This window comes from Myotis davidii, unplaced genomic scaffold, assembly GCF_000327345.1.
Source record: "Myotis davidii unplaced genomic scaffold, ASM32734v1 scaffold945, whole genome shotgun sequence".
Taxonomy (NCBI): domain Eukaryota; kingdom Metazoa; phylum Chordata; class Mammalia; order Chiroptera; family Vespertilionidae; genus Myotis; species Myotis davidii.
Window position 1 is genome coordinate 999,226 of NW_006296434.1, and position 13,450 is coordinate 1,012,675.

At 37.7% G+C, this 13,450-nt stretch overlaps 1 protein-coding gene across 1 annotated transcript in view; it reads left to right on the forward strand.

Moving 5' to 3' along the window:
- SATB2 (SATB homeobox 2) overlaps positions 1 to 13,450 on the forward strand; it is a 156,011-nt gene that overhangs the window by 74,237 nt on the left and 68,324 nt on the right. The gene's annotated exons all lie outside the window — the stretch shown is intronic.

Genomic DNA, 13,450 nt, shown 5'->3' on the forward strand with positions numbered 1-13,450 from the left:
AAAAAGACCTAAGTTGGTTTGGGTTAGCCTGTTAACTTTATTTTCCCCAGAGATCATAGCAGAGCACATTCTGTTTACCTTTTTCCTTTAATTTCAAAGACAGTCATGGTTGACACAGACATATTTGAGTTAACGTTAGTGTTAATTCATGGTGGATGGGAAGACAGTGTGTATACTCTGGTTTTAAGGTCCAGAACTCTGAGCCTCCATCCCATGAAGAAATGAAGCGGGTGGATGGGGTAGTAGGTTGGTTTAGACAGCATTTCGTTTCATTGCTGTTCATCTCATACTATAAATTGCTTCTGGCCGACATTTTACAATGTAGAGCAGTAAGCTTCAAAGTATAAGGAAAGAAGCGTGCATGTTGTGTAACAGAACAAAAAAGGGTAATATCAACAGTTGTTTAATGTGGAGGAGTTTTAGTGTTCGATGCAAGGATAGTCCACAAAGACCTAAAGATGTTCATGCCATCACATTATTTTCAAGAATTCTTGGGATTATGTAGGATTTACTCTGTCAATTTTTCTTTCATAGGTTCTATACATTTTATTTTTTGGTTAATCCTCACCTGAGGATATTTTTCCACTGATTTTTAGAGAGAGTGAAAGGGAGGGGGAGAGACAGAAACATTGAAAGAGACCCATCCATTGGTTGCCTCCCGCATCTGCCCTGACAAGGGCCAGGGATCGAGCCCACAACTGATCCCTTGACCAGAATCAAACCTAGGACCCTTCAGTCCTCAGGCCAATGCTCTATCCACTGAGCCAAACCAGCTAGGGCTCTTCTATACATTTTAATAAAAAACTTATTTTTAACCTCATTCTTCTTTTGTGTTACTTTTAGCAAAAACTTTCCCCACCATTTTTATGAAACTAAGTGGAATTATGAGGGCCATACCATTAGCAACGATACTTTTATGGCAGTCTACTCATGCAGGGGATTTTATAAGAATAAGATAGTGACAACAAAGAAGGGCTCTTGTATTTTAAATCTTTCCTAATTAAAAATTAACAAGTTAAAAAATAATTTTATATCTAAAGTGTTTTGTACTTGGCACCAAACACCAAGTGAACTGTTGTCTCTGGTGAGGTCGAGCTCAAGTGTTTAATATGTCACAGAATTAAAGGGTCATCGCAAGTTCACATGGATACTAGTGCATATCGTGAAATTATTTGTGTCATAAAATAATACCACTAGAATGCATGGACCTAACCAAACCCCATAGTTTGTTCAAAAAGCAAAATTATCCCCATCACTTTCTTCTCCTCAGTCATTGCTTAAGAACCCCCTGATTGCTAGTTGTCTTAATTCTATTTGTTTATTTGAGTTTATTTAGCAAAATATTAAAAAGCTGGGAGCAACAAGGATGTTAAAAATCAGAGTTCCTTCCCCAAGCCTGGTTTATTCTAGTAATCAGTATTTTATCTGACGCTGTCTGATCTAGTCCTGCAAGATCAAACGTCCAGGCCAGCGCGCAGACAGTAAACAAAGCCCGGGAAGGGTTTCAGTAAACACAAAGATTAGATGTTGAATGGAAATTAAACTCCTTGAACTAGTCCTCTGTACTAAAGTGGTTAAGTGGGTTGTGATTAAAAGAAATAAGTAATTATGATCATTATAGCTGAAATGATATAATGTTACCACATTTAAAGCACCTCTTGTACCCCCAAATGATTGTGTCATTTACAAAGTGGTGCCTTCGAGTTGCATAGAGGAATCAGTGTCCTCTGACCTGGCTCCGTGAGGCGGCCCTCGCTTCGCCACGGTGGTGTCGGTGGTCAGGACAACGCCTTTAATCAGCGGCCGGGACTTCTGCCCCGGCTGGTGCTGGGCTCTCGGGAGGTACAAGCCACTTACTGTTGTCTACCTTGTTCTTCCTCCGAGTTACGAAAGAAACGTGCTTTCGGCTTTGGATCTAAATCCAGGTGTTTGGCAAGGAAGTTTGTCTTCTGCTTATACTGTACCTTGCTGACAGTAATACCAGCATCAGGCCCTTGAGTTTCATGCCAACATTGGATTCCTGGAAATAGAAACATCACTTTCACAGTCAACCACTTTTTATTTTACTGGTTTTCCAACACTTGGAAGAGTTTGCACAGTTTCACTGTGACAGTCCCCGATGAGCCCGGGCGACTGTTCACCAGTCCCCGTACCCACCCTGGCCTCCCTACTAGAAGCTTCTTGGGAGAGTCGGCATGTGGAAGAATGGTGCACGGAAAACGCCTTGGACCCTAGCTCAGATGAGGGTTTATTCCTTACTTATTCCAGGTAGCTGCTTCTTTAGCCTGAATATGTTTATTCGTAAATATTTAAGAAGTAAAACAATTGTTTGTCAACAAGTCGTTTGTAGATTAAAAGAAGCAGATTTGCTATCTGCTTATATTTATACTATTTATAAGCCATTTAAAATACATGCTTAAAAAGGATAGAATATCTGCTTTCCTGGCTTCCTCCTTTCATCCATCCATCCATCCATCCATCCATCCATCTATCCATCCACTCACCCATCCATCCATCATGTATGCTTACTATTTGAAAGGAGTATAAGACACAAGGCCTGGTTTCAAAAACTCAGTGTTACATATGAAATAATGACGATAGAATATAGACTTTTTGTCGCATGTTTTGTCATTTAAAAATAAATTTAAGCATCTGCTTTATATAACTGACAGGATGCATAGTGGAACAGGTCTCTTTAATTCTTAGCATGTATTAGTACTTCCAGCATGCTTTCGATTTCCCATAGTTTCAGATTTCCATTTGTCCTGCCCTGAACCAAAATTAAAAACTCAGAAACAAAGATATATCTGGTGTGACTGATGAAGAATCTGCGGAGTTGTGAAAGAGAATTTGGTGTTTAGACCAGAAAATGTCCAGCTTATTTAAAATCTGGCATGATTATAGTGATGTCCTCTAATTTGGCAGGGCGGGGCGGGGGCGGAGGGGACACCAGTTAGTTAAAATCAGAGAATTCTCTTGGTTTCTTGATCAAAAATCATTTGTTTTTCTTCAGACAATTTACCAGGTTGAAAGCTGAAAAACACTTAAGTTTGCAGGGTGCTCAACGCTCTTAAGTACAAATGCTGGGTAAGATGCTGGGACTCGCATGACAGTTGCCCGTGGTAGACAGTTTAACCAGCTGTTTGCCTGGTTGATGATGGGCCGTCATTTTAACTTTTGTGAGACTTGGAGGTTATCTGATCTTGGAGTCCTGAAGTCCCAAGAGCATGAGCATTAATCTAGAATCATCTGGAATACCAGTGAGGCTATGAGTGCTAATGCTGGCCCTTTCAACTCTCACCTTTCTGCGTCCTGTGTTCCCCAGTAGTCTCAATTCTTGAATAACCCCCACTAGACTAGTAGTTCCTTTCAGAAACATCTGGCGACTCATCCACTGTGTGACTTCCTCAGAGCCCTGTGAATGTAGGACCTTGAACATTGTAGGTACTTAGTAAATAGTAATAGAATTAAATTACTATGTAGATGAGCATATTTGAACATATGTGCACTTAGAACAGTTTTATTTTTGCACATATTATATCGTGACTGATCATATTTATTATCTGATTTTTCAATTGAGAAAAAAAAGAAAATACGGGGTTGTTTAAATCATTTTACAAATGTCCTTTGCCAATTAGTAATCAGAGTCATTCTCTTTTTCTGCTAATTAGTTATTGAGCTGAAGATTTAGTAATAGTCACTTCCACTGAAAGAGACACCTGTATGGAGTAAAAATTGACCATTTATATAGCCTGAGAAAAACATACCTGTGAGGTTTTTCTAGCTAGTTTATTGAGAATTTTCCTTAAAAAATGGCCTAAGACATTTAAGTTTTATAAAATCAGGGTAAAAAAAATGAATCATGGATTGATTGTTTCCTTGATTGATTTTTCTTTAATAGATTTGAACTAAGGAATTAATACACATAGAAAGCTAACTGGCAAAGGTAGAATGCTCCCAAACAATGATGTTAAGTTCCTGAAATGTGTTTTTCCTCTCTCATGTGTGAATGCACCTCTGAAACGATAGCTTCAGATTAAAAGAAAGAAGAAAAATAGACGTTATTACATATAAGTAACTTTATCCTATACGTACAGTTATGAGAATACTTGAAGTGATCAATGATTATCCAAGCTATGATAAAGCATTGTTTGAAACCAAAGGGACGGTAATGTTCAGAGGCAGTATGGGTAAAGGTGGATGGATAATGCTCACTTTTTCCATGGGACATAATGGGGTCCTATGAGCTTTTACTGCCAAAAAACAGAGGTGTCCAGATTCAAGTTGCTTTCTGCTAGACATATATGTGGGTTTTTTTTTTGTGTGTGGATCTTAATATGACGGAAAAAGGAAGTTGATAATAAGGGGAAAATACACCTAAGACCAGTCATACAGAATTATCAGTGCCGGCTGGTCCACCTCACTTATGGGCCTGGAGGCGTTTTCCTTCCAAGCCTTGTTTTATTAGCAGTTAACAAGTTGGCTCTGAATGGCTTGCTCTAGGCAGAGATTTGCAAGCAAGTTCTCAACCCAGAGACAGATTCTCATGAACGAATGTAGAGAAAAACATCTTTAAGTTTTGTGGTCCTCAAAGATTTAGCTTTTCTTTTTTTGCCCCCAGCCCTTTCAGATGCCTAATATTTTCTTTAATTATATTTAGTGAACTCTCTGGTAATAGTTTGTTTGTTTTTTCCCCATCCAGTGCTGTGGGATTTATATCTGTTATATATGGGATATTAGCTTTAGCTCTTTGAAATCATGTCTGTCTCTGATCGTGTTAACAGAAATTGGTTTTCATATAACAAATTGCCTTTGTACCTGCAGTCATTGAATAGGAGAGATTAAATTAGAAGTGTTTTCTGTGATTGGACATAATGGGTATTGGCAGATGGGATGCTATTCTGGGTTTTGGGGGAAATTAGTGTTATATTTACACTTTAAAAAGAATTTAACTCAGTGATAGATTTTGCCTGAATGGTAGGGTTGCTTAACGTCAATATGTAGTACAGTTCAGAGAGAGGGTCAACATAAATATCAGGTAGGACCATATGAAATTGCCATTTTTTTGCAGCTCAGACTGTTGCATATCAGCCATTCCATGTAATGGAGATTCCGGGGTTATTACCATGTGATGTGAGTGCGCATACCCATTTTACTTTGTGTTGGCTACGTGGTTCTAATAGGCACTTCATATTTACAGCGTTTATGACGAATACTTGCTGAAGGTCTTCCTCGTGTGAGTCATGTCATTCATCAGCCAGCTGGAACCCATGTTGATCACACTCATTTTGGGACAAAACATTTTTTTGGCCACAAAAAAAATGAAAGAAAGAGGGATTCATGAAAATAAATGTAACGAGTGTGAATTTGCTTTAGATGACTGGAATGAATTGATAATAAAAAACGAGATAGGGATCCAAAGGAGTTATGTTTGATTAAATAGAAAAGCATTTTAAATCATAGGCAGATGTTGCATCTACGTGTACTAAACAGTTCAGTTATCAGATACAAATCCATAGGTGGAGTTTTTTTATAAAGCTGATATTATTCAGTACTGTATCTCCAGGAGCTGACATCATTCCCAGCACATAACAGTTGATTAATAAACATTTATCGTATGCATTAACACAATAAACAAAAGTGAATGACCTTGTTTTATGGATTAGCTAAATCAGTGACTTCATCACTTTTTAGAACTGACCATCTGCTTCAGTCCGTCACCTCAAGAAGGTGACAGGATGTTAGTGGAGGCATGAGGTTGAGCTCTCACCATTCAGTTAACTCATCCATACATGATATCACCTCTGCATGTACATGCCACATGCATGCATGCGTGCACACACGCATATACAAACAGGAAGTAGGACTTATCCGTAGAAAAGTGGATTAGTCCTGACTCACACCTAAAATTAATGATTATCATATGCCCCAAGTTGGCAGTTTAGCATAATCAGTGGCACAAAGGCGCTACTGTCCTGAAGACATGGGTTTGAATTCTGTTTCTTCCTTTGATAAGTGTGTGACAGTACTTTCTGAGCTTCTTCAATAAAGTGGGCATCATCGTATCTCTGTTATACAATTGTTGTGAGAATTAATTGACAATAATGTGTCACTGCAGTGCCAACATGTTTTAAAAGAGGCATATTAGCATGCTATGACAATTTCAGCACTTATAATAAGAACATTTTTCTCTAAAGGAAATCCATTTAAAAGTACTTGTGAAATATTTAGGGTCTAAGAGTTTGACTTTGAGTTATTCAGAGAAAGAGAAAAGAAGTGGTTTTCCCTGGCCTTGTACTTTGTTCATTATGCTTATGAAGCTAGAGCCAGCCCTAATCCTTTGACTATTCCTAAATATTTATCTACACTTGGACAGATATTTGACCTTGAACAAGTTATCCGACTTCACTGGGTATTAGGTAGGATCACTGTGGACACCAGGTTTTGGGGCTAATGAGGGGGGAGCAAGGATCTTGGAATGGAAGTTTGGAAATCCAGGGCAATGGTGTGCTCACGTATCATTTCTATGTGCTCAAGGTTTGGATATCCATTTGAAATTTTCATTTTCATTGGCAACCTTTTTACCAAGAGTGCCAAAGGCAAGCCCATGTCTTATCTTGCCGAATGACTTCCAGAGAGCTTTCTGAGACTAAAAGAGTCTTTTTTTCTTTCTTTCTCTCTTTCTTTTTTTTAATTTGGCTTATATTCTTCCACTCAGGATTTTAGGAGATATTGTGTGGGGGATACTCGAGGGTTTTTATAGCAGTCATTCATGCTAGCGAATGCCTTTGCATGAGCATCTTAATGGTTTAAGGAAAAATCCATAGATCAGAAATTCTAGAAATTTCTCAGTGTAACACCTTTTACTCAGCTCATTGCTTTTCACTTACTATAATTATGGACAGACCCCAGGGGTTACTTTCCAAAAGAACTGTGTTAAAGTTTGCATTGAAATACTAGGTTCATTGTTCTGGAAAAATTATCAGTTTTTTAATGCCTTATTGGTAGATAAGCTTCCAAGAGCAATACTACACTACCACTATTGCCACTACATAAGCTACTAATATTCTTGTTGCTGCGTGGAGTTTCACAAAGAGAGATGTCTTAGCAGAGCCCTAACTTCTTGCCAGAATGAAAAAACAGAAGCATGTAGTCTGAGAGAGGGAATTGTTTAAAAATCCTACCAGGACTCTTTAAGATGCTATTAGGAAAGTAACCTGGAAGCTTGATTCAAACCCAGTTTACAGGTAATCCTCCCCATTTTACAGGTAATCCCCAAACACTCAGCAAGTTATAACTCAGGCCTTCAAAGTCCCCGTTTGCTCTTCTTTCCACCTATCCAATAACATCTTGCTCTGATTGGCAGGCATGCTGCTTATAAATGCTCAGAAAATACATTATGGGGCACTTAGTCCCTGGAGTATGTGTTTTTTAAAAATTATTTTTTAAAAGTTAGAACATGTTGATATTTATCCATTCTCTGGAAGATAAAAACAAGCCACTAAGCATTTGCCTTTTAAAAGTGCTGTGGGACACTTTGCTTTCTGTTGGTTCAGGTGAATGTACCAGGTGCACAGGCACACCTCAGAGATGCTGTGGGTTCGGCTCCAGACACCGCAAATCACAGTCAAGCAAGTCACATGCACGTTTTTGTTTTCCAGTGCATACCAAAGTTACGCTTACACTCTACTGTAGTTTACTAAGTGTGCGATAGCATTATGTCTCAAAAAAGTACATATCTTTAAAAATATTTCATTGCTAAAAATTTCATTACTCACCATCACCTGAGACTTCAGCAAGATCTTTTGCTGGTGGAGGGCCTTGCCTTGATGTTGGTGGCTACAGATGGATCACAGATCAGCATAGCAAATATAGTAATACTGAAAAAATTTAAAATTTTGTGCTAACGACCAAAATGTGATGTGGAGTAAGCAAATGCTGGGAGAAACATGATGCTGATCGACTTGCTTGTCACAGGGTGCCGCAAACCTAAAGTTTGTAAAGAAGTGCAATAAAGCCAAGCGCAATAAAGCGAGGTATGCCCATACATTTAAAGCATATTCTATTCATTGTGTTTTCCTATTTTTTATTTATAATAATTTTTGACACTTAAAGCTGCATTTGTATAACGCTCCTGTGACTTTAATGTCAAGAGTTGTGATGTGAGATTATGTCATTTTCTTTTCCATCAATTCTGCCACCTGATTCATAGGTCAGAGTATGAACTCTGAAGCCTCATTGGCAGAAAGGGAATAGCAACATATTCCTGCACATACCATGAAGTATGCAATTCTGTATTGATAATGAATTCTTTTAAACTGTGGGGATGAGTCTTTAAGTTTGGTACGATGTAACATGGCATAGTTACTTGAAACCAAAGAAAAGATTGCAGTTCTTTAGGTGCCCTTTAGGAAATAGCAGACATTGGCCAGGACATCCTAATCAGGAAATTTTGCAATGAGTAGCCTTATCTGTTAGTCATATTTGTACAGATAGTTTTCTGAAATTTACAACGGCACTTTCACAAAAAGCTTTTATGTAGATACTGATATGTAAATTTTACAATTCTGAGATAATAATAAGCATCTGGCATAATCTCTAAAGATACTAAGTAAAAGCAAAGGCAATGTAAACATTGATCCTCCAGCTTCAGTGTATGTAACAAATCTTATGTGGACTCTTAGTGCACATAGAACACTAAGAGATGCTGATTCTGGGCCCATGAATTTATGTTTCTAACAGTTTTTCAGGGGAGATGGATATAAATGGTTAAAGGACCATATTTTGAGTATTTCGGAAACAACTGAAATATACAGTGCGCATTCATTCATCTCTGTCTACACACACACACACACACACACACACACACGACAAGATGAATGTGATAGTAATGGTAAACATTGCAGAGTGCCAGGTATTGTTCTAAGTGTCACCAAATATTAGCTCATTTAATCCACACAGTAATCGTTCATCAGAGGCACGGTTATTAGCCCACAATAAATATATCGGAAACTAAGCACGGGGAAGTTAGGTAACCTGCCCAAGGTTACACATCTACAAAGTGGTAGAACTGAGATTTAAATCCCAGCAGCCTGGCTTAGGAGTCTCTGCTTATAATCATCATATCATACATCTTTCCCAACAGATGAAAAGATATTTTCCCAAAATGGCAATAAAGAAATTACCAAAAAGTGTCAGATAGGAATATAAGACAAGTTATGTGTGTGTGTGCGTATATAGTATTGAGATATATAGATACAGATATAGATATAGATATAGATATAGATATAGATATAGATACAGATATAGATATATAATCAGGATTTGCAATAATTAAAAGAAAGACTTGGCTTCCTGGATGTACTATAAAATTGCTTGAAGTAACATGATATTTTTGAACCAAATATCTTCTAATTGTAATGAGGATAAATCTCTTGGGAGGAGTAAAGCCTTCCGAGGTATGAACAGCCTGCCATTGCCCCAAATCATGGGCATTTAATAGCTAGTGGTCAGAAGGTGCTCTTGGTTAGAACATCAACTGTGAACTTGAGAAGACTTTGGGGTCCTGGAGCATTGGATTTTTAGGCATTAGTAAAGTTGGGGTGATGATTTCCCCCACGTCATTCTTAGGAGTAAAGAACTTGGCTTTTATTAGTAGAGCTGCCAGGGACTGAAAAACATTGACTAAGATTCTTTGCTTGGCCAACCTGTAGACAGGCTCCTGACCTTCTCCTAGGCCCATCCTTGCACTTCCTTGTAAATTCCAGTTTTAACAATAACCCTGCTAAGTCAGTTTACCCAGAATCCCCTCCCCTTGGTATCTGATCACCCTCCATATCTCATCCTCCAGGATCCGCCAGGTGATGTCTGATTACCTGGCCTGTCTTCAGCAAAGAATCTTGTTAGGTTGGTTGAGCCAGAATCCTCCTTACTGCTGCTAGTGCCTCTTGGCCATTTTCCATCCACTGATCCTCACCATCCTCCTCGGCTCTGAATTCTCACTGGCCCCTGCTGTATTTGGAGTTGAGCCCAAACTCTCTCTGCTCTGTGCAACCCAGTTGTAGGGTCCCCTCTGTCTGTCCCAGTGGTCCTGATAAGGTCTGCATTACCATCTTTGACAAGTGTTGATGGATACTTTTATCTTTAACAACATAGGGTGTGTCTTGAGTCTTCTAGGCACAAATTTAAGGCTGGCAGTCCATGGGCAGCATCTGGTTTCCAGAAATGTTTTTTTTTTATATATGTTTTTTTTATTGATTTTTTGGAGACAGGAAGGGAGAGGGAGGAGGAAGAGAGAGCAACATGGATGATGAGACAAACATCACTCCTGCGCGCCCCCGACTGGGGATCAAGCCAGCAACCTGGAATCAAACTGTGACCTCTTGGTGCATTGGTTGACACTCAACCACTGAGCCACACTGGCTGGGCTCAGAAATATTTCATTTGGCTTTTATTACATTTTGTAAATGGAATTGGTTGCCAACACTTAAAAAATTCGGAGTGATCATGTAAAAATCCAGATTTCTTATTTTCTTGAAAAAAAAAATCTGAAGGAATGACAATAGGAGGAAGACAAGAACTGGCTGATGCAGGAGAGGGGCTGAAACAACAGAGATCTGAAATGTACCACGTGCATTCATCCAAGGCTTTCCCTCACTCCACGCTCCACTTCGTGCCTCTGCAGCTGGCTTTGCTGGCTGCTCTGTGCCCGGAAGTGTTTGCAATTCGCTCCGTATGGTTCACCACTAGGTAGTTAGTACTTCATGGTGGTACCACATGTTTCTAAGGATACTTCTGCAGTCACTGCTGTTAACTATATGAACTTAGAAGGATCTGCGAACTCCTAAGGAAAGTGAGAATCATTATGCATCATCTTAAAGGAATATGGGCTGACATTATTCTGATTTTTTTTTTTTACCAATTTATACAGGCTACATAGAACTCTGATTTCATGCTTAATTGTGTGCATGCTCTGACTAGATCTGTGAATGGTTTTTTTTAATTGATGATGTCATTTAAATATATCTCAAGAAAGTAACTCACTCAAATGTAATTAAGTCATTGAAAACTGAAATTTTGGAAAATTAGCATTTGGTCAAAGAATGCGTGCTATGAGAGAATGGGTCTGTTTTTTTTTAAGTAGAAAAATAAATGGATAAAATGTTTGCTTAAGTACCTGAAAACATAATTTAATATTTGAATTTGTTTTTACTTCGGCTGAATTAAAAAGCAAACAAACAAATAAAGGTGAATAAGATGTCTACTGAGGCCAAGTATTTCCGCCTCTAAAGTACAACTTGACTCTGGAAGGGCCTATGGCCTCCACTTCTCATTTCAGTAAGGAAATCATAAGAGTGATTTTTGTTTTACAGACACTGTGTTAGATTACCTTACTCGAAGACTCTTAACTATTTGCTTGGTTTGATTTTAAGACTGTATGCCTTACAGTTTAATTAATACAGTGATTGAAAAGGATTTTCCTTTAAGAGGATAAGATTAAAATAATTTGTTCACCTTGACCTTATGAGGAAAAGGTGAATGCAAACTAAATGAATTACATTGAAAGGATTAAGTTAAAAATTGAACACTTACAGAAATTTGAGGTGAACTTTTGACTTATTTGGGGTTCATAGGAAAGTTAGGCAATCATTCAGTGTGTTTTTTTTAAAAGCAGAAAAAAATGCTGAATATGTCTGAATATAATGTGAACCCGAGGTATCAGTATTATCTATTTTCCCAATGAAAAGTTTTGAATATATAAAACCTCTAGACATGCAGATGAAATGGTCAGATGTCTGCTTACATTTTTTATGTATCAATTTATCTCCTCATATATTTTAAAATCACATATTACGTAAAATATTAATTTAGAAACGTTACTTTCCCCCACCCTTACAGTTCATTAATTAATTATTATAATTCTTCACATGTGATCGGTCACGAGCATCTTCCATCAAAGTAAAGACAAACTCATCCCTGTTTTTTGAGTCATCTCACCCAGTGTTGCAGCACATTTCACTTCTGCCTAAACTTTTTTGAGACTCAGTGCTTTTCAAAAATTTTTAAAATTTTTTATTGATTTCAGAGAGGAAGAGAGAGGGAGAGAGAGAGATAGAAACATCAATGATGAGAGAGAGTCCCTGGTCAGTTGCCTCCTGCACGCCTCACACTGGGGATGGAGCCCGCAACCTGGGCATATGCCTTGACTGGGACTCGAACCATGACCTCCTGGTTCATAGGTCAATGCTCAACTACTGAGCCACACCGGCCAGGCAAGACTTAGTGCTTTTTGTGATTCAAATATGATTCAGTCACTGTAAACTGTATGCCAAATTACATACACATAATAACGGAACAAAATAGGGGGGTGCTTAACAATTTTTCCCTCTAGGTGAGTACTTTTGATCTCCAGCATGCAGCATCCACAGTAGTGTTCTTTACAGTTATCTTAATAGGTTTTTGCAAATCATATCCATCATTTGCAATTTTACAAAATAGGTATTACTTCTGTTTGGAATTGTTGTTTAAAAAACAGATTTTGTAGATTATTTCTATCGACATTTAAAGCTAGTAATGATGGAGGGTTTTTTTAGCCTAATGTGTTTTCTCCAAACAAATCTCTGTTTTACATAATAAAGTAATACAGAGATTTAGATAAGGATTTGACTATGAGGTGACTCACTCTTTCTTGAGAAATATTCTAGGGGGAAGAAAAAATATCTGCCTCATGTTTGAGCATATATGTATCTTCTCCCTTTCAAGGTTGGTCCTTAAAGTTTCACTTAAGTGCAATAGAATGTAAAAAAGTAGGTAACCCAGAGGGGGGAGCATCTTATTTAAGGGCAAGTCAAGGTGGTATTATTAATTTTATGAGGCTTCTTATCCTACTGTATATTACCATCATTAAAATATCAATTTCTTAAAGAAATATTTCTATAGCAAAGATAGCAAGTGAGTAGATAAAAGGATAAAACTGTGTGTTAGACATTTCTATGATGGTTTTCATAGTTAGGTGGATTTTTATTAGGAGGTTGTAGTTCATTTGGCAGAAGATTTTGTCCTCATCATTTCCTGATGACCATGAACTACAGAAGATGAGAACAGCTGGTGTATTTATAATGAAGAGTGAGAAAGGATATGATAGAGCTTGGATATATGAGAGGATTTAGAAGTATAATGGTTAGTGTTTTCTGTCTTAGCTCTTCAATAAAATGCCTACTTTTAAGAATTTAAAAAAATTAAAGTGTCACATATTATCACTTTCCTATCACCTATGAAAAACTCTATTATTCTAACATTTTTCAGGAAAGGGTAACTTACTTTTACTTTAGGGTTTCCAGTTTCATATTAAAAGTTGTTTATGTCATTAATTTACCAAAAAAAAGTGATATATTAGCAATAAATTATACCAATGAAAATCATGATCATTATCACTTTTCTCTCTTAACAG